Here is a 19521-nt window from a genome sequence, read left to right as displayed (position 1 = left end):
AAACATAACTTACACTGAAAAGCTCTCCAGATATAGAAACATTTTAAAACAAAAACTTGAAAATATTAGAGACATATATACACAGTTAGATGCAGTGTTCCTTGACCATAAAGCCAATGTGAGAGGAAGCCTGAGCTTCCTGGATGTGGCAGAATAAAAGCAAGTATTTCAAAAAGCTCCAGAGAACACAATTCATTTAACCCAAACACAGAAGGAGAAGATCAATATTAAAACCCAGTCAGGCAATAACAGACTGAACTATGTAGTTTTATGTGTTCTATCCATTATATGTTCTAGGGGATTTTCTGAGCTTGCTATTATGTTCTGTGAAGACATACAATTCTGTAGCGGATTGCTGTGCCTCCTCTGTGAGGCCTTGTATCTGATCCCAAGAGCTGACAAAAGTAATTACTTGAATAAACAGCAAAAGTGATAAAACTTGATTGAGCCACCCGAATTTAAAATGCAAAGGTATGAATTAGTACTTCTAGGAGTGAACCAGAGATTTGTAAATCCCAAGAAGGAAAGACCTTCAGAAGTTGTTAGATCTTTCCCATGAAACCACTGAAATTTGGAATCAAGTAAGATTTAACGAAAACAATACTAACACGAAAAAAATTGTGCATCTTTAAAAAGGCATATAGCAATTTAACTGATGCTTTCACAGATGTGAAACCTTTAAACTTAAACCTCAGTAAATAGTAATAGAAAAACACTGAAATACAGCTAGCTACAAGTTGAGCAAATGCCATACTTCATGTAATGATTTGCTGTGAGATCAGGACAAGTTGCTGGGATGCTTTCATTGTATCCCATGTCTACTGTGCTGATAGTCCTGAGAGGGAATTAACACAAAATACTCATGCACTTGCATAAATACATAATCACCTTTATTGCATACATACATACATGCATACATACATGCATACATACATACATACATACATACATACATATATAAGGGCATGCTTTAAAGTTCTGTGATTTGAATACCATAGATAAAATTTCATTATTCACATATAAAATGACATTGTGGATGATAAATTAAAATGGATGTGAATATATTTTAAATTTTAGCATATGGATCTGTAGAGATAGCTCAGTAGATAAAAGCTCTTGCTGGTTTTGTAAAGAACTGATTTTAATTCCCATTACCCACATGAGGGAACTCATGATTATAATCTTGGTCCAAAGGATTTGACACATGCTTCAAGCTTCTAAAGACATATACACAGTTAAATAAAAAGAAATCTTAAAAAATAAAACATTAAGACATGAATTTATCGTGATCACTCAGCCTGTAAACAATAGAAAAGTAGTTGCATTTTACATAGTGAGGAGAAACAGAAAACAAAACTAATATGCCTGATGACATAAATGATTTCACATAAGGATGAATACACTGAAAATTATAAAACCTTCAAGTAGAACATTATATTACATTACTGGGATACACTGAGTGACCAAGAGTAAAAGACAAATCATGGAGAAGGAGAAAATACTTCTATTCATATGTCAGGCAAGAGCTTACTACCCCAGGTATCTAAAGAATGTAAAACAATGATGACCAGAAACCTGAATCAAAGGTGTATTTGAACAACCATTTTTGTGTTCAAATGTGAATAACTATAAAAATCATTCAAAAAAAACTTTCCTTAAGGGAAATGTAAAATATAAACAATAATGAAGTATGTGCATGCATATATATATACAACACACACACACACACATGTATACATATATATATACATGTATATACATGCATATATATATACATATGCATACATATGTATATGTATACATGTGTGTGTCTGTGTGTCTTGTACACATTTTTAAAAAAATACAGCCGGGCGGTGGTGGCGCACGCCTTTAATCCCAGCACTTGGGAGGCAGAGGCAGGCGGATTTCTGAGTTCGAGGCCAGCCTGGTCTACAGAGTGAGTTCCAGGACAGCCAGGGCTATACAGAGAAACCCTGTCTCGAAAAAAACCAAAAAAAAAAAAAAAAAAAAAAAAAAAAAAAATACAAATGCTAGCTAAAATATTGGAAATGATAGCACTTGTGAATTTCTGGTAGAATTTTAAAATATGCAGTTACTGTAGATGTTCTTTCCTCAAATAGTTAATTTCTACTCATAAGCTTATAATTACAGGTACTGAAAAATTGAACATGTAGAAAACTTATTGATAGTTGCTATATTCATAACACCTCCAAGGTAAAAACAATCAAAATGCCCTCTTCTAATGAATAAATAAGAAAATGTATAATAATATTCAGCGTGATATTTCTTAACATTAAAAGAAACACAGTATCACAGCATACTACTATTGAAAGATTTCTGTAAGACTTGTGACATGAAGTGAGCTAGATAAAAAAGGCCAGAAAATCTTACTGGATGCAGTAGAGGGAGAGACAGGAATCCATTTCTAATCAGTACTTTTAGGGTTTGAGAAACATTGTATTATTTACAACACTGTGACCATACTACAAATAAGTTGTTTGAATACTGAATTTTATAGTATATAAACTATACAACAATAAAAAAATGTCCTTGATGAACATCTTAAAAATATGCCTGGTTTTATTAAATATGAAAATATTACAGTTACATTTTGTGACATGATATAATGCAAGACAGTGATTCAGTGAGATGAATATTGTTCTAGGAACAGAGCCCAGCGTTCATGAGTGCCTTGTTTAGGGAGAACTATCAGTGGGACATTTTGATTGAATTTTGTTGAACCAAATAGAAAATAATCAATCTTAACCTCAACAGACAGACAGACAGACAGACAGATAGATAGATAGATAGATAGATAGATAGATAGATATGAAGAAAACAGTAGGTTTGGAAAGAACTCTCAAGAAGTTCACATGGTCCTTTGGTTATCTATTAGCATGTAGCAATATCGTATTTATCCTGATAATATAGAAATAATCTCAACTCACCTTTCTGGAGATAAGATGTAGACACATGTTTATCTGTATACAACCAAACAATACAGTACTGACACTTTGTCACATATATTGTATCCTCCATTCTCTTTCACAGACACATTTTCTTAATATGCAAGCTCAAACTGATTTCTAAGGCAAAACAGAAAGGCTCCCATCAAATGTTTTAAAAATGAGCTCCCGTGTTCTGTAATAATAATAGTTGGAAGTTCAATATTTCTCCTCAAACACAAAGGCAGGAAGCCATATTTACAAAAGAGCTCTCTGTTTGCCATTTCCTTCACACAAGACAACATTGATAAAACCTTTGCACCCACACCAGGTGCTTGGCCTTCTCTGGGGAATTTGTGCTGCCTGGATACTGCCTTTGATTTGAACTTCAAACATCTTTAAAAAATAGAGGCTGATTTAAATACCACTTGGAAATGTAAAGCCTTGTATTTTATTTTGTTTTGCCCTAATGCCTTCCATCTGTTTACTTTGCCGAGGTGAGTCAATGCTGTAACTCACTCATTACCTTACTGTTGCGAGGAGGAGCCTTTGGAAAGTGGAAGCACAATGGGCTTCACACTTGAAAATTTACACATGTGGACTAAACTCTGACAAACAAAAGGAATTTAATAACAATCTCACAGTTTTTTAGAATTCGATCATTTAGCAAATGATTTATGGTCAATTGAACAATTGAATCATCTTCTCCTTACCTCAACTACACTCATACACTGCTGACAAGAATGGGACAATATGAGGTTAATTAAGTATGTTTTAAATGAAAACTTATTTTGGCTTTAGGAAATTATTTTCATAATTGCTGTTTTAGTTTACAGTGTTTGCGAAGAGGACAGAGAATTACAACCTTGGGTTTTCCTTTAAAACAGACTGTTAAACACCCCCCCTTTTTTTTTCTCCTTTGTTTTGTCTTACATTAGGCTTGGACTCCTGAATCGTCTGGTGACTTCAACTGTCTGGTGAGTTTTGTTCTGTTCTGTTTCACCACCATTACCGAGAACCATTTCCCTTTTTCTTTTCACTTAAGCCTCAGTTGTTTAAGAAAAAGTGTTTTCTAAATTTTTAACTGAGGGTGAATTTAATAAGGCCAAAATCAATTTCATATTCAGGGTACAATGATATTCTTACTCTTAATATTTGACATTTAACCTAGAGCTTCTATGGAGAACATCCCTAGAAAGGGCAACAACAGAATTTATCATTGAGTGTTAGATTGGAGAGGTCTCTGCTAGAGATCAGTTATTATGCATGATCGACTTGAAATTTTTAGATAGAACAACTTAATGTAAAAAGATACAGCCACAGAGTTGAGATAATAGCCAAATTTTAAAAATGTTTTGCATATTATGGTAGAGCTGTAAAACACTGAATGCAATGGACTTTACTCCACTGAAACTCTTAAAATTTTTCTAGTCTTTACCTATATCAGTTATAAGCAAAGAAAGCTATTCTGTTTAGTCAAAAATGTAATTGTTGCAACAGATTATCTTTTTATAAAGTTGGAAGTTGATATGCGCAGCAACTTTGTATTTGTATTTACTCTAGTGAGCCTTTTGAAATAATGCTCACATTCAAATACAGACTCAGATCTCATCACACTTTGAATTCATTCAATATTATCCTATTAGAAAATATTATATTCTTTTGTAATTTATTAACCTGAAGAATTCTATGGTTCAGATTCCTATGTGCCTTGGGGTACCTTGTTCTCTTCATGTTTACAGGGATGCCCTTTGTAATATGGAGCCAAGAGACAGGTACATTTCTACTTAGGTTGCAGGAACAAGTCCAATCCTTCCAGGAGCAGGTTTCAGTGGGAGGCATAGGAGGTCAGTCTCTCTGTGATGGTCTTTTATAACTCACTCAGAATTGCTTCCATGTGTTCTAGAATACTTGTCATGTGTTCACCTAATTAACCTTGCCATGACTTTTCTATCTATACTTTTCCCAGTCTCAAAAATTTACCCAAACGCCAAGACATCCTTGTTGAGACCACACTTCTTAACATTAAAGAAAGATAATTACAATAAATAAAGAGAGAACTTCAACTTGTGTGAGGTAGTGGCGTTTCTAAGAGCTTCTGGGTCACACCCCCCAGTAAGGAAGTGTGATTGGTTCTTCCTCTTCTGCTCCAATATATAACAATACCCTAGGGATCAGCATCATTCCTAGGAGAACCTGCTTTGACCCATATTTGTCCATTTTATCTCCTGTCTCTGAGCCTTATGAGATTAGTGACCAAATATTTATTAATATTCTTTCTTCATTTTACTTTGTCCAGAGCAAAAGTAAGCTGTTATTTGCTACCTACAGCAGTTTAGCCAGTCAATCTGCTAACTTTTACTGGTCAGTAGTAGAATTTGAATGCCTTTTTATTATGCTTACATAAGAGAATTTTAAAATCAAGAATTACTAATGATGCTTTGAATGTTACTAGCAATATATATGATGAACGGTAAGTTAGTGACATTTTTTACCAATTTTTCAATGGTCTGGTCTCAGTCACTCCTCAGAAATGGATGAAGGTTATCATATTCTACAAATAAAAAATCCATTTTAACCTTTATTGAGAGGTAGCACCTTAAATACAGCCCAAAGTTTTACCTTCTCTATTTATAACATGAGGATTTTTCTAGATCTCCTATTATTCTTAATTAATCCTCCTTTAATAACACCAAAAATTTACAACAGCTCTAATTCACATGCTTTTTAACCATGAGTCCTGTAGGATTTATCCACCAGTTTAATATAAAGCATTACTTCACTCACCCAGAAATACTATTCTTTCACTAAACCGTGAATGCTGGTCACATGATTCTATTCTTTGCTAACTGTGATATTCTACTTCTTTCTGCAGAACTATCTTCCATGTCTACACATATACCCATACCTACTTATTATTAAAGAAAAATTCAAGTCCCATTTCTCCAGGATGACTTGATAATATCAATTATTGTAGTTAGATTCTCTTTCTGATAATTTTTATTTTCAACATCACATAGTTCAGCATTTTATCTAGCCAAACTATCACTGCTTCTGGAGTGTTTGTGTTTTATGCATGGTTCTTATGCAGCAAATTCAAAAGTCAAGAAGTGACCCCTTAACGCTTTGTTTGCTAAACATGACACATTGAAAATATTGCTCCATCCTTAGCAGCTTCTCAAAAGACATTTTACAAATCAACTAGCATATTTACAACTTTTGCTTTATTTTAGAGATCAGGCTTCAATTTTAGCTTGCATAAAGCTTGATTCAGTTCATTTATGATTGGCAAAGGAAACAGCAACATGAAGTTAAGCAAGATGGGTAGCATTACCTGTAAAATGCAAACCACAGCAGTTCTAGGATACAAATAACAATATGCAAACTAATAACACAAATTAGGTATATTAAAATAAACTCTGTTCAGTTACCATAGTTCTCAAACTAAAAAATAATAGGTGCTCTGGGACCAACCATTAGCAATAAAAATTCCCTTCAATATTCATTTATGTAAGGTAGGGTACTTAAAGCTTATGATTCACTGATTTTGTGTCTTTGTGGGTAGCCACAGTGATTTGTTCCAATTCATCAATTTTATTTTCTGCACCTGGAGCCTGAACTTTTAAAGAGGTCAAAATAATAACATGCACAGCAGTGTACAGTTGGATGAAAATTTTCAAGGAATCACTGGGAATATGGAGTGCTGGATAAACACTTCCCTCTAGTTTAATTTTGACAGAGTATTTTGTACTCTTCTAATGATAGGGAAAGGTGGAAGGTGTTCATTATTTGCTTTAGTCACAAAGTCGATGGATCAAGATGTAGAGACTCAATCTTATGCTCCAACTGCAAAGACTACACAGATATCTTTCCACCAAGTTCTCAGTAAACCCAATCCTAAGAGTTCCCCAGAAGCAACTTTGAAATCTGAGCCATAAGAAAACCCAGAACATGGTTGGTTAAAAGGAGATTTCACCTACTGGGCTTTTGCCATGCTTAGAAATTAAGGCAACTTGGTGTATATCCAAAGAGCATTCCAACAACTATCCCAATGTTTGAAACATGCATGCATATGCTTTACACACACACACACACACACACACACACACACACACACATACACATATATAAACCATAGTCCTAATAAGTCAATTAAAATCCATGGCAACATAATCCTTTCACCATCAAATGGTGGTAATTAATAGCAACTTCTTTTTCTTATTTGTACTCTCAGTTTTATATGTAAATTTTATGTAAGCTTAGCCATCCTGATTTTTCATTGTCTTTGTTGTTGTATTGCAAGCAAATTTCAAGGCACAATCATATGGTTAGCATTAGTCATGAAATTTTCTTCAAATCATATGAATTATTCAATTGGAGCATTGCATTTTCCAAGAATTGAGTATTGTCTCCCTTTTAAAAAGTTTTAAAATAAGATTTTGGTTCAAATGAAAACAAAAATGTCTTGATGTTTTAAAGAACTCTTTCCTCAGAAACTTAACTATTCAGCTATTGTGGCTTTAGCTCCCAGGCACTTCTCTATATGTGAACCCTGGGTTCAAATCCCAGGACTTCCAGAATATGATAAAAATAAAGGGTTGGTGGTAAGTTGCATTGTCTTTTCAATTTTTTTTATGTTGTGTGCACAGATTAGTAGAAATGAACTCACAGGGCCTACCTCATAGGTATGAGTTAGTAAACACAGATGCGATGATACTTGGTATATTTTAAACAAACACCTAGTCATTACAATTATCTTCATTGTTATTATAAGATCTGTGTCAGGACAAAGGTTGCCATTCTGTGAACATAGACAATGTGTTCATGGATTTGTTTATGTTTCCAAACTCTGCAGAGTAACTTTTTGTGCAAATATTCAGATGGGATTGAGAGATATCATTTAAAAGTAAATTAGAGATGACCCAGACTTTATGCTCTTTTGTATCTTCTGCACAAGTATATTATTTTGTTTATTTATTATTAATACTTTAAATTAGTTTACTTTTAAATGCCTGGATATTTTGCCCACATATATATATGCAGAACATGTGTGCCTGGTGGCTGCATATATCATAATAGGGCCTCAGATCCCCATGCACTGAAGGTCCAAACCATGAGCAGCCATGTGGGTACTGGAAATTGAACCCAGTTACCACTAAGCCATCTCTGGAGCCTCAATTGTTATTATTTTCAATTGTTATCTAGGGAAATTACAAGCACTTGTGCTGGACTTTTTATGGAGACCCTTGCTGGACTAGCAGGTTACTGCAAATGATGATTCAGCATTCACCAGTACATATCCATTCTTTTTTGAATGTATAGGCTGAGCCAATACATTTCCTTTGATGAATAGTGAGGATTACATCAGCAAATCTCCTTCCTTTGCAGAGATTAAAGGACTACATTTGTATACCACCTTGCATGATAGGACTACATGTGGCCAAGCACAAATGGAGCAAATGAATGTGAAGCAAGTCATTTATGTGCAAACAGAGGACTCAGTAGCCTAGTATCTTCTACCGAATTGGAGCTCGTAGGGATATACAAGTTTGAGATGTCACAGCCACTGGAAAATATTAAGATAGCTACTATGGAGAATCCCATTTCTATAGCCAAATTTAGGAGCTAGAACCAAAACTTGCTTCTTCAAGCTACGGAGGTTTGTTTGTTTGTTTGTTTGTGTTTTGCTTTGTTTGTTTTGCTTTGTTTTTTTTCCCCCTTATCAGCCTTGTCTAGCTCCCTGACACTCATCAACATGACCTAGATGGATGGTCACTACAGTACTGCAATGACTCTCAGACGCAGAAACCTGCTGCCTGACACACATTTTTAGAATTCTGTTTTTGTTTTGAAATAATTTTATAGTGAGTCTCACTAAACTTTCAGGGGGCAATATTTATAGAGGGAGGGCTCAGAGCAATCAGCTTTGTCCCCTCAACCAAACTTCTAAAGAAAATTCATGATACTATTTAAAGAGAAAATTCCGCATTAGTTCCTTCACCAAGGTGATCATGCAAAGGGAATAACATGGAGAGGACCCGACTAATCAAAAATGGTCAGTTTTCTTGTTAAAAATAAACAGTACTGTGGTAGTAATACTTTGAGTTCTTCATTTTTTGAATGGCATAAAGTAACAGTTCACATTAAAGGCAATCTAGCAGACGGTACCCAAGTTAAAAAGAAGTAGGTTTTCTGGGTATTTGGTTTCAGAGCATTGTTCAGCTCCCTGCACTCAACACTTACCTTGTTTGTTCAAATGACCCAAGAAGACACCACCTCTTCCGTGTTTAGCTCTTTGCTTTTTATAGTAGAAATCTCTCAGTACTGTTTTTAAGAGCCATACTAATTTAAATGCCACCAACATGTCCAAAGAGTGCCATTTCTACAACATCTAATTAGTTAAACATAACCTTTCTGCTTCATACATAGGACTGGAGATCAAAAATAATTGTATACAATTACCTGGAATTGAAAGACTTAAACTTATTGCTAAGGAAGGGGCACAACAAATTATGCCTCATAAAGCATTTCATGTCAATCATTAACATCTCTGCAGCAGTCAGAGGACACTAACAGCTACCTCTCTAGTGCTCATTCCTCTTTTATGATCAGAACCACTGCACCAGGGGCTCAGTCTGACTGAGATGTCATCCCCACAAGGAAACTCTTCCATGGAGTGTGTGCATTTTTTGTTAACCTAATTTCACCTCCAGGGTGGAAGCTAAAACTGCTCCCCAAGGCAGCCCACTCCATTTAGACATGACAGTAGCATGTGCACCGTCCTTCCTGGCACAGGGCAAGTATTGTCCATGCCAGCATCTTCTCATTTCAGGATACCATAGATGTGCATGTTCGGCAGTGATCCAAGCTGCTTTCGAACTGTTGTCAATATTTGAGTAAAATCATCAAAGTGTTTATTCTGTGAAAAGTGAAAGTAACTACATTTTTAATTTTAATATCGGATCTAGAATACTATATATTTTTTAGTAGAACACAGAAATTCTAACAAGTCTATTGATGTTACCTGTCATGTGGTTCATATACTACTGAAGGGGAGATCTGTCGTAATTGAACTTGGAATCTCTTGTGTAATTGCTTGCCTTTTGTACTATTACACTATGCCAATATTTTCCAGGTGTTCACAAAACCAGAAACAAAATCTCCTCATAGTTTTTCTTTATATCTCTCAAAGCTCTCTGTTTGTTCACCCCAGATATTGAGTGCTATACCCTCTTCCTCAACTCCTTTCTGCACTAGACCATTGTCTAAAAGCTCTCATATGCCTCACATACTGGAAAAACTGCAATTTGCACATCATATTCCTGCAAACCTAATAATCTCTTCCTCCTAATATTGAGAAGCTTCCAAGAAAATCATCTTCATTTTGGATTGTTTTCTTTACGTTAATTTGATTTTATTTAAAGTTTTGCAATGTTGGTAATGCAACCCATGGATTCAGTTCGTTAAATCCCTAGCTCAATTCATCCTAGAGTTTCACATAAAGTATGTTTTACAATAAGACATACAGATGACTTAAATTATTATTAGTGATGGAGCTCAGAGAACATTATAACATGTTCTTGGAGGTCTTACTTAACGATGGCAAGTTGTAAGTGGGATGAGCTTTCAGGGATATATACAGTGTTTTGAATCGATTAGCAGGTTGTTCCATTGTTCACGCTTGTGAACAATGTCTTTGGCCTGAGGAAATTTGTGGTTTTCTTCATTCATAGTTACCATCAGCCACAGGTGGCTGGAGGTTGGCCCTGGGTGATGGAAGATTTAACATTGTCATCCTTCTGGCTCTCTATAGCTTGGTGAGAATGTCACATCACCTTCAATCCTTGTTTCTGAGATCTCATTAATAGTTTGGAAATTTTGACTGGTACCTAGGGTTGGAAGATATTTAAGGATAGTAATTTAGCCATGGTATGAACCTGAGAGTCAGGATGCTATGAGGTGCAGTGCTGAAGATTAAGATTTCTAAGAAAGCACTGAAACAATAATTTTTCTATTGCAATCAATCTTGGTGTATGATGTTTAATATATGGTTTGTGGGATAGCCATGCACACTATCTATGAACCATAGTGGGGGCTTTTTCATAGCTAGTTCCAAAAAAAAATCAAAGGACACTTTATTCTTTGTTAGTAATGTAATCATTATATTGAGATTCTGACTCACCTATGCAAAATTCTCTGGAATGTGCATTTTTTCTAAAAGAGTCTTAGAAAAGGATATCTACTACACTTACAGGCTTAGAAAACAGTTACAATGATAGGAGATAGGATCAAATTTATTCTTGCCATTTCAAATGAATTACCATTTCTATAAAATGCACCAAAGATCATTTAAATATTGGTGATTGCAGTAAAAACATTGCAAAAATATTACACTGTTAAAAATCTTTTCAAACAGCTCATTTTCATAAGTAAAATTAATCCATGTGTATTTTATTCAATCTGCCAACATGCAGGTGAATAATTATGAAAATTATTGATTTTTCAAGTGAAATAAAGAATACCATTTAAAGGGAATCCTTTAAGCTTAGAATTGAGATATTTTACCAGCCCTCCTGGAGATTCTTGCATACATTGTTATGAATAATACAAATACTTCTGAATTTTTTGTTTATATCTTGCCTTGTACGTACATATCAAATGTTTACATAGAATATCATATTTTGTCACTATCAGTCTGGCTTCTGATGTGATTTAGTATCCTAGTGCCTTAAAATGATTCAGAACCATTCTTTCAGTAATAATTTTATTAATATTCACTTCAAACACAGAGCACATCAAATAACTGAGGATTTAACAAGAGGCCATGCTACCTCAGTAACCTAAATTTCTTTATTCTATAACGGAACATTATTCTATAAGGGAACCAGTCTACAATCCTGGTGTCAGACTGGTATACACAATGATGAAATTGCACTCTCAATTTTCCTGGTAGCATCACTACATTTTATGATGCTTTCTACCTCTTTATTCCACCCACCATGTATGAGATATTAAATTTAAAACAGAAGTCGTTTGTGATGATTGAAAAGAGAAATCAGGTCTCTAGTGGGCTAACATGTACCCCTTGAGAGTAAAGTGACATATTCAAGTTTATTCTATAATGATTTTGTTCTGATTGATTGCTATTAAGAATGAATATTTCATTTTCTCATAATTTATACATATTATGGTCCTTGTCCTTTTTCTGCATTTACCTTATTTAAAAGCATAGTTTTGGTGAATTTAATTTATACTATTATTATTTTACCTTTACCCCCATTTAGTGGGTCCAGAGAATACAGCTTACATGAAACAAGTAAAATTTTAGACATCATTTTTGAAACTTTTTCATTTTTATTGGATATTTACTTTATTTACATTTCAAATACTATCCCCTTTCCCCCCTCCTAGAAGCCCTCTATCATATCCTCCATCCCCCTGCTTTTATGAGGATGTTCCTCCACCTACCAAAACAATCCCACCTCCCTGCCCTAGATTCTCCCACACTGGAGCATCTATTGAGCCTTCATAGACCAAGGAGCTCTTCTCCTATTGATGTCTGACAAGGCCATCTTGTGCTACATATGCAGCTGGAACCATGTGTACTCCTTAATTGATGGCTTAGTCCCTGGGAACTCCCTGGATGTGGCCGGTTGACACTGTTGCTCCCTCCATGGGGCTACATCCTCCCTCAGCTCCTTCATTACCTTCTCCATCTCCTCCATTGGGGCCCCTGTACTCAGTCCAGTGGTTAGCTGTGAGTTTCCTCCTTTGTATTTGTCAGGCTCTGGCAGAGCCTCTCTGAAACCAGCCATATCAGGCTTCTATCAGCAAGCACTTCCCAGTACTCACAATAAAATCTGGGTTTGGTGGCTGTATGTGGGATGGAACACCAAGTGGGGCAGTCTCTGGATTGCTTTTCCTTCAGTCTCTGCTCCACACTTTGTGTCTGTATTTCCTCCTATGAGTATTTTGTTCACCCTTCTAAAAAGCACTGAAGCATCCACATTTTAGTCTTCCTTCTTCTTAGGCTTCATATAGTCTGTGAATTGAATCTTGGGTAATCCAAACGTTGGGGTTAATCTCCATTTACCAGTGAAAACATACTGTGTTTGTTCTTTTGTGACTGAGACACCTCACTCAGGATGATATTCTCAAATTGAATCCATTTGCTTGTGAATTTCATGAAGTCATTGCTTTTAATAGATGAGTAGTACTCCACTGTGTAAATGTACCACATTTTCTGTATCCATTCCACTGTTGAGGGACATCTGGGTTGCTTCCAGCTTCTGGCCATTATAAATATGACTTCTATGAACACCGTGGAGTATATGTCCTTATTACATGTTGGAACATCTTCTGAGCATATGCCCAGGAATGCTAGCTGGGTCCTCAGGTAGTACTATGCCCAATTTTCTAAGGAAACACCAGACTGATTTCCAGAGTGGTTGTACCCACTTGCAATCCCAACAGCAATGGAGGACTGTTCTTCTTTCTGAAAAACCTCACTAACATCTGTTGTCATCTTAGATTTTGATCTTAGTCATTCTGACTGGTGTGAGGTAGAATCTCAGGGTCAGTTTGATTTGCATTTCAATGATGACTTATGATATTGAACATTTCTTTAGGTGTTTCTGAGCCCTTCTAGCTTCGTTAGTTGAGAATTCTTTGTTTAGCTCTGTAACCCATTTTTAATAGGGTTATTTAGTTGTCTGGAGTCTAATGTCTTAAGTTCTTTGTATCAGATGTAGGACTGGTAAAGATCTTTTTCCAGTCTGTTCATTGCTGTTTATCCTATTGACAGTGTCCTTTGCCTAACAGAAGCTGTGCAATTTGATGAGGTCTCATTTGTTTATTCTTGATCTTAGAGCATAAGCCACCCATGTTCTGTTCGGGAATTTTCCCCCTGTGCCCATGTTTGAGACTTTCCACCACTTTCTCTTCTATTGTATTCAATGTTTCTGATTTTATATGAGGGTCCTTGATGCACTTGGACTTGAGCTTTGTACAGGGAGATAAAGAATGGATCACTTTGCATTCTTCTACATGTTGACAGCCGTTGAACCAACACCATTTGTTGAACATGCTGTCTTTTTTCCCCTGGATGGTTTTGTCAAAGACCAAGTGACCATAGGTGTGTTGATTTTTTTCTAGGTCTTCACTTCTATTCCATTGATCTACCTGTCTGTTGCTGTACCAATATCATTCAGTTTTTATCAGTCTTGTTCTGTAGTACAGCTTGAGTTCAGGAATGCCAAAAGCAATATACCAATTCAATGCAATCCCCAACAAAATTCCAACTCAATTCTTCATGGAGTTAGAGCAATTTTCAAATTCTTCTGGAATAACAAAAATCCCTGGATAGTGAAAACTGTTCTCAACAATAAAAGAACTTCTGAAACTATTTCTTAATCTTCCCTTGCAGCATCCTATGTGCTTATGGTTCTCCATCATTACAGTGAGCAAATAAAGCTAGATTTTCTCAGTAGAATGATTTAAATGGTAGTGATTTATATAGGAAGATTCTGTTCAACATCTAAGGCATTGTGACAAATTTTATTTCTAAGCAAAACATGGTTATTCTACATATGCCCAGTATATCTCCAAACTCCACAAATTGTTTTCTGATTTCAGGGTTTCATGCCCTTAATGAATTAAGAATGTAAATCACAGGCCAGGCAGTGGTGGCACCACGCCTTTAATCACAGCACTTGGGAGACAGAGTCAGGCAGGTTTCTGAGTTCGAGGCCAGCCTGGTCTACAGAGTGAGTTCCAGCACAGCCAGGGCTATACAGAGAAACCCTGCCTCGAAAAACAAAACAAAAAACAAAACAAAACAAAAAACAGAAAAAAAGGATATAAATCACAAAGTGATTTCCTATTGGTGTGTGAATAAAAAAAGTGCAGAGAAGATATAGGAACATCTAAATAAACCTTGAGATTTAGTTGTAGTCAGGTATATTAACCAGTTGTTTCTATAATTTTCAGCAAGAATTTTAATATATCTTTGTCTCAGATATATCATCTATAAAATATTCATACATGCATAAATTATTTTCAATGCTGGATATACTTTTAAAATGAAAAGGCTAGCCCCTCTCCTATTTTGATATTTAGGTAAATATGTAAGAGCTGAGGTACATCTTATCTATAATAATGTGGTGGTTTTTGTTTTTTTGGTACAACATTCATATGTGAAATGTTCTGTTACACACTAAAATAATTATATGTTTTTCTTCAAAGTAACAAACAACTTCTTTCCCTTTTTACTTATTAAATTATTTTATTTTGTTGCCCCCCTTCCAAGACCCTGTTCCCTGAGTTGTTCTTCAACCAATCCCCACCTCCCTTTGTTTTTGAGAGGGGCCCTCCTCACCTCACCCCTGCAAGCATCCACCTTCCCTAGGGTATCAAGTTTCTATAGGATTAAGCATAGTTTCTCCCACTGAGGTCAGATAAGGCAGTTCTCAGCTACGTATGTGCTAGGTACCATAGACCAGCCCACATATACTCTTTGATTAGTGGCTAAATCTCTGGGAGCTCTGAGGGGTCCAGGTAAGTTGATAATGTTGCTTTTCCTATGTGGCTGTAAACCCCTTCTGCAGATTCAGTCCTTCCCCTAACTCTTCCGTAGTGTTGCATGACATCAGTCCAATGGATGGCTATACCTATCTTAATCTGTCTCAGTAAGCTGCTGGTAGAGTCTCTCAGAAGAGAGACATGCTAAGCTCCTGTCAGCAAGCACAACATGGCATGAGTAATATTGTCAGGGTTTGGTAACCACCCATGGAATGGATCTAAAGTTGGGCCAACAGTTGGATAGATGGCCTTTCCTTCAGACTCTGCTCCAATTTTTTCCCTGCATTTCCTTGAGCTAGGAAAAATTATGGGTACCCCACAATGCTGCATATTTCCATCCATTATTGTGGCCCTTTGGGCTTCTCTTCTGTCTCCCTTTATATCTGATGCTGTCCCTGTTTTTCTTCTTCCTCTCCCTCATTTACACAGGTCCCTCCCTGCCTCTGCCTCCCGTGATAATTTTGTTCCCCACTCCAAGTGGAATTGAGATATCCACACTTGGACCTTCCTTCTTGTTAAGCTTCATATAATCTGAGCTGTATGATGGCTACTCTGAAAATTTTGGCTAGTAGTCACTTATCAGTAAGTACATACTATGGATGTACTTTTGGCTCTGGGTTACCTCACTCAGAATGATATTTTCTAGTCCCATCCATTTGCGTGCAAAATTCATGATGTCCTCATTTTTAATAGCTGAATAGTATTTTATTGTGCAAATGAACCACATTTTCTTCAATCATTCTTTGTTTGAGGGACATCTGTTTTTTTTTTTTTTTTTCCAGCTTCTGGCTATTATAAATAAGGCTACTAAGAACACATGGAGTATGTTTTCTTGTGGTATTGTGGAGTATCTTTGGGGTATATTCCCAGGAGTGTTATAGTTGTGTCTTCAGGTAGAACTATTTTCAATTTTCTGAGAAATTGCCAGATTGATGTCTAGAGTGGTTGTACCAGTTTCCAATTTCATCATGAATGTAGAAGTGTTCCTCTTTCTCCACATCCTCACCAGCATGTGATGTCCCTAGAGTTTTTGATTTTTGTCACTCTGATTGGTATACATTGGAACCTCAGAGTCATTTTGGTTTGTACTTCCCTGATGACTAAGGATGTTTTATCCTACTGGTAGAGTCCTTTGCCTTACATAATCTTCTCAGTTTTATGTGGTTCCATTTGTCAATTGTTAATCTTAGAGCCTGAACCATTGGTGTTCTGTTAAGGAAATTTTCTCCTGTGCTGATGCATTAGAGTCTTTGCCACTTTCTCTTCTATTAGATTCAGTGTATGTGGTTTTATGTTGCCGTCCTTGATCCACTTGGACTTGAGCTTTGTGCAAGGTGATAAATATGGATCTCTTTTCATTCTTCTACATGCAGGGTGCCAGCACCATTTGTTGAGGATACTTTCTTTATTCCACTGTATGGCTTTGGCTTCTTTGTCAAAGGTCAAGTGTCTATAAGTGTGTGGTTTTATTTCTTAATTTTCAATTCTATTCCATTCATCAAACTATCTGTCTCTGTACTAATACAATCTGGATTTTATCATTATTGTTTTGTCGCACAGTTTGCGTTCAGGAATGATGACTTCCTCAGAAGTTCTTTACTGTTGAGAATTGTTTTCTCTATCCTGTTTTGTTTTGTTTTTTTTTTTCCATATAAAATTGAGAACTGTTCTGTCTCTTGAATGCTGGGTCTAAGGCTGTCTTCCACTATGCATGTACTTAAGCTTTTCTTCACCTAGAACTTGCTCAGTTGCAGGCTGGTCTTGTATTTGGAGGTCTGCTTGGCTTTGTCTCCTAGGATTAAAGATGTATACCACCCTGCCTGGTCCCAATCATAGCTGAGCAGTATCTTGTCCCACTGTCTCTGTATCCTTAATCTGTTTTTTTACTTGAACATAGGATTCAGCTCCATTTTAATTCTAGTGTCCCTTTATTACTTGAAGCATAATTTTATGATTTTCCTTTCTCATCTTGTTCATTTTCTTTAAAATGCTCTTTGTAAGAATGTCCTTATTAACCACATAACAGAATATATACTAGGCTGTTTTGAGACTTCCTTTGTCAAAGCAATTAATCTAAATCTCTTCCCCTTATGGCAAAAAGCAGCCATGTTCTTCACTAAATATCACAAAAACAGTCCATTGAAACCTCTTGGACCACCAAGCTTATGTAGTTTAAATCAACTTCAGCCCCATGGTTTTCCATATCCCTACTAAGATGGCCCAATAAACCCCACTTAAAGTGTTCCATGGTTTTCCAAATCCAAAGTCCCCAAATCCACATTCTTCCAAACAAAAATATTGTTATGTCTAGCACAGCAATACCATACTCCTGGTACCAACTTCTGTCTTAGGTTTTTACTGCTGTGAATACAACATGAACAAGGCAACTTTTGCAAGAGCAACATTAAATTGGAGGTAACTTACAGGTTCAGTGGTTCAATCTATTATCAAGTTGAGACCATTGCAGCACCCAGGCAGACATGGAACAGGAGGATCTGAGAGATCAACCTGTTGTTAAGAAGGCAAACAGAAGACTGGCTTCCAGGGAGATAGAAGGATCCTCTTAAGGCCCATGCCTATAGTGACATACTTTCTGTAACAAGGCCACACCTACTCCAATAATGTCATAACTCCAAATAGTGCCATGCCTAGACCAAGCATATTCAAACCATCACAGAAAATTTGTAAAGGGTAGGATAAAGATAATATTTCTGACTAGACAATGGAGAAACAAGTAATGAGTTTGGCTTCATGGAGGGGTACATATGATGTGGGAGTTTATCCTGTAGCTTATTCTTGATGTTAACGATTTGCACAGGTTTATTTATTATATAGTCACCTTTAGTTTCATCTGATTTTCTTGTGATTATAAGAATCAGGTGAAACTATCCAATTTCCACTTTTAAATTTGAACAGTACATTTTCCTCTTTTGTTCATACCTCAGTTACAATCAAAGCACAAAATTGACTGCTAATCATGAACGTTATAGGATGATAAAGAGGTAGCAGTATTAATTTTGAGGAAATGAACAAATGGAAGCATTTATGCATTCTATATTTCTATTTGACAACAGAAAATGAGACAGTTCTGCTGAATTGTAACTCATTGAACCAGAGTTTAGAATTGCTTATACATGTATAAAAGAGGGCTTGCTTGCAAGATCAAGGATGACTTCAACAACTATATCACTGAGGATCCCATTCCAAAATGGGAGAGAACTCCTGAAATCTGCATTCCTGAAACTCTATGTTCAAATTTTCGGCAATTTGCCAGAGAATGTCAATGCCCATGTAGAATTTCTACTTTTCTGCCTTTAATTATAGGAAATATTAATCTGGGAGAGATTTTGTAACCTTGTTTCTTTCATGAGTTTCCTGACCTTGCTGATTTGGTATCACTAAAAAGTAAGAGCCTTCTTTGTCCCTTCTAAAAGGAATGTTTCAATTTACAAGACATAGCTACACACAGGTATTAGTAATATGCCCTTGCTGATTTAAAATATCAGCTAATAAAGAGAATTCACCTAATCTTTCCAGAGCAGTCAATATATGCTGGCGTCCAATGTTAAGGATTTTGTGTTATAAAATGCCCCACTTCCCTTCAAATTGGACTCTATACAGTAAGGACAACAATAATGAATTGCAGTACCACAAGTCTGTGCAAGTCACATGCTATAGCTCAGAAATGTGAAAGAGTTTGCCCAAAGTCACACAGATCTTATGAAGGGAGTACAGATGATACTAGGCTTGATAACTTCTTTTCTGATTCACAGGTAAGAGTTATATTAAGTAAATTGGCTTTTCTGGTACTCTTCTTTCTTTTAATAGCTGTCAAAAATGAAGATGAAAACCATAATGGCCAATGAAGAGACAATCAAAAAAATTACAATATACTGTACACAACCCTAATCTTTCTCACTGTCCCAAGCCCTTTTTAATTATCATTTACACACTTTTTAATTATCATTATATAATTTCTGGGGATCAGGTTCCCCTT

The 19521-nt window shown here is 36.0% G+C and overlaps 1 protein-coding gene across 41 annotated transcripts in view; it reads left to right on the top strand.

The window, feature by feature from the left end:
• Window positions 1-19521, top strand: part of Ptprd (protein tyrosine phosphatase receptor type D) — a 2240535-nt gene that overhangs the window by 819819 nt on the left and 1401195 nt on the right. For all 41 annotated transcript variants that reach the window (XM_031377711.1, XM_031377696.1, XM_031377694.1 and 38 more), the window contains exon 6: window positions 3884-3922. The gene's annotated coding sequence lies outside the window, so the exon portion shown is untranslated. The remainder of the gene's footprint in view (window positions 1-3883; window positions 3923-19521) is intronic.

Source organism: Mastomys coucha, unplaced genomic scaffold (assembly GCF_008632895.1).
Source record: "Mastomys coucha isolate ucsf_1 unplaced genomic scaffold, UCSF_Mcou_1 pScaffold18, whole genome shotgun sequence".
Classification (NCBI taxonomy): domain Eukaryota; kingdom Metazoa; phylum Chordata; class Mammalia; order Rodentia; family Muridae; genus Mastomys; species Mastomys coucha.
The sequence above is the reverse complement of the archived record's forward strand: the minus strand, read 5'-3'. Positions and strand labels throughout refer to the sequence as shown.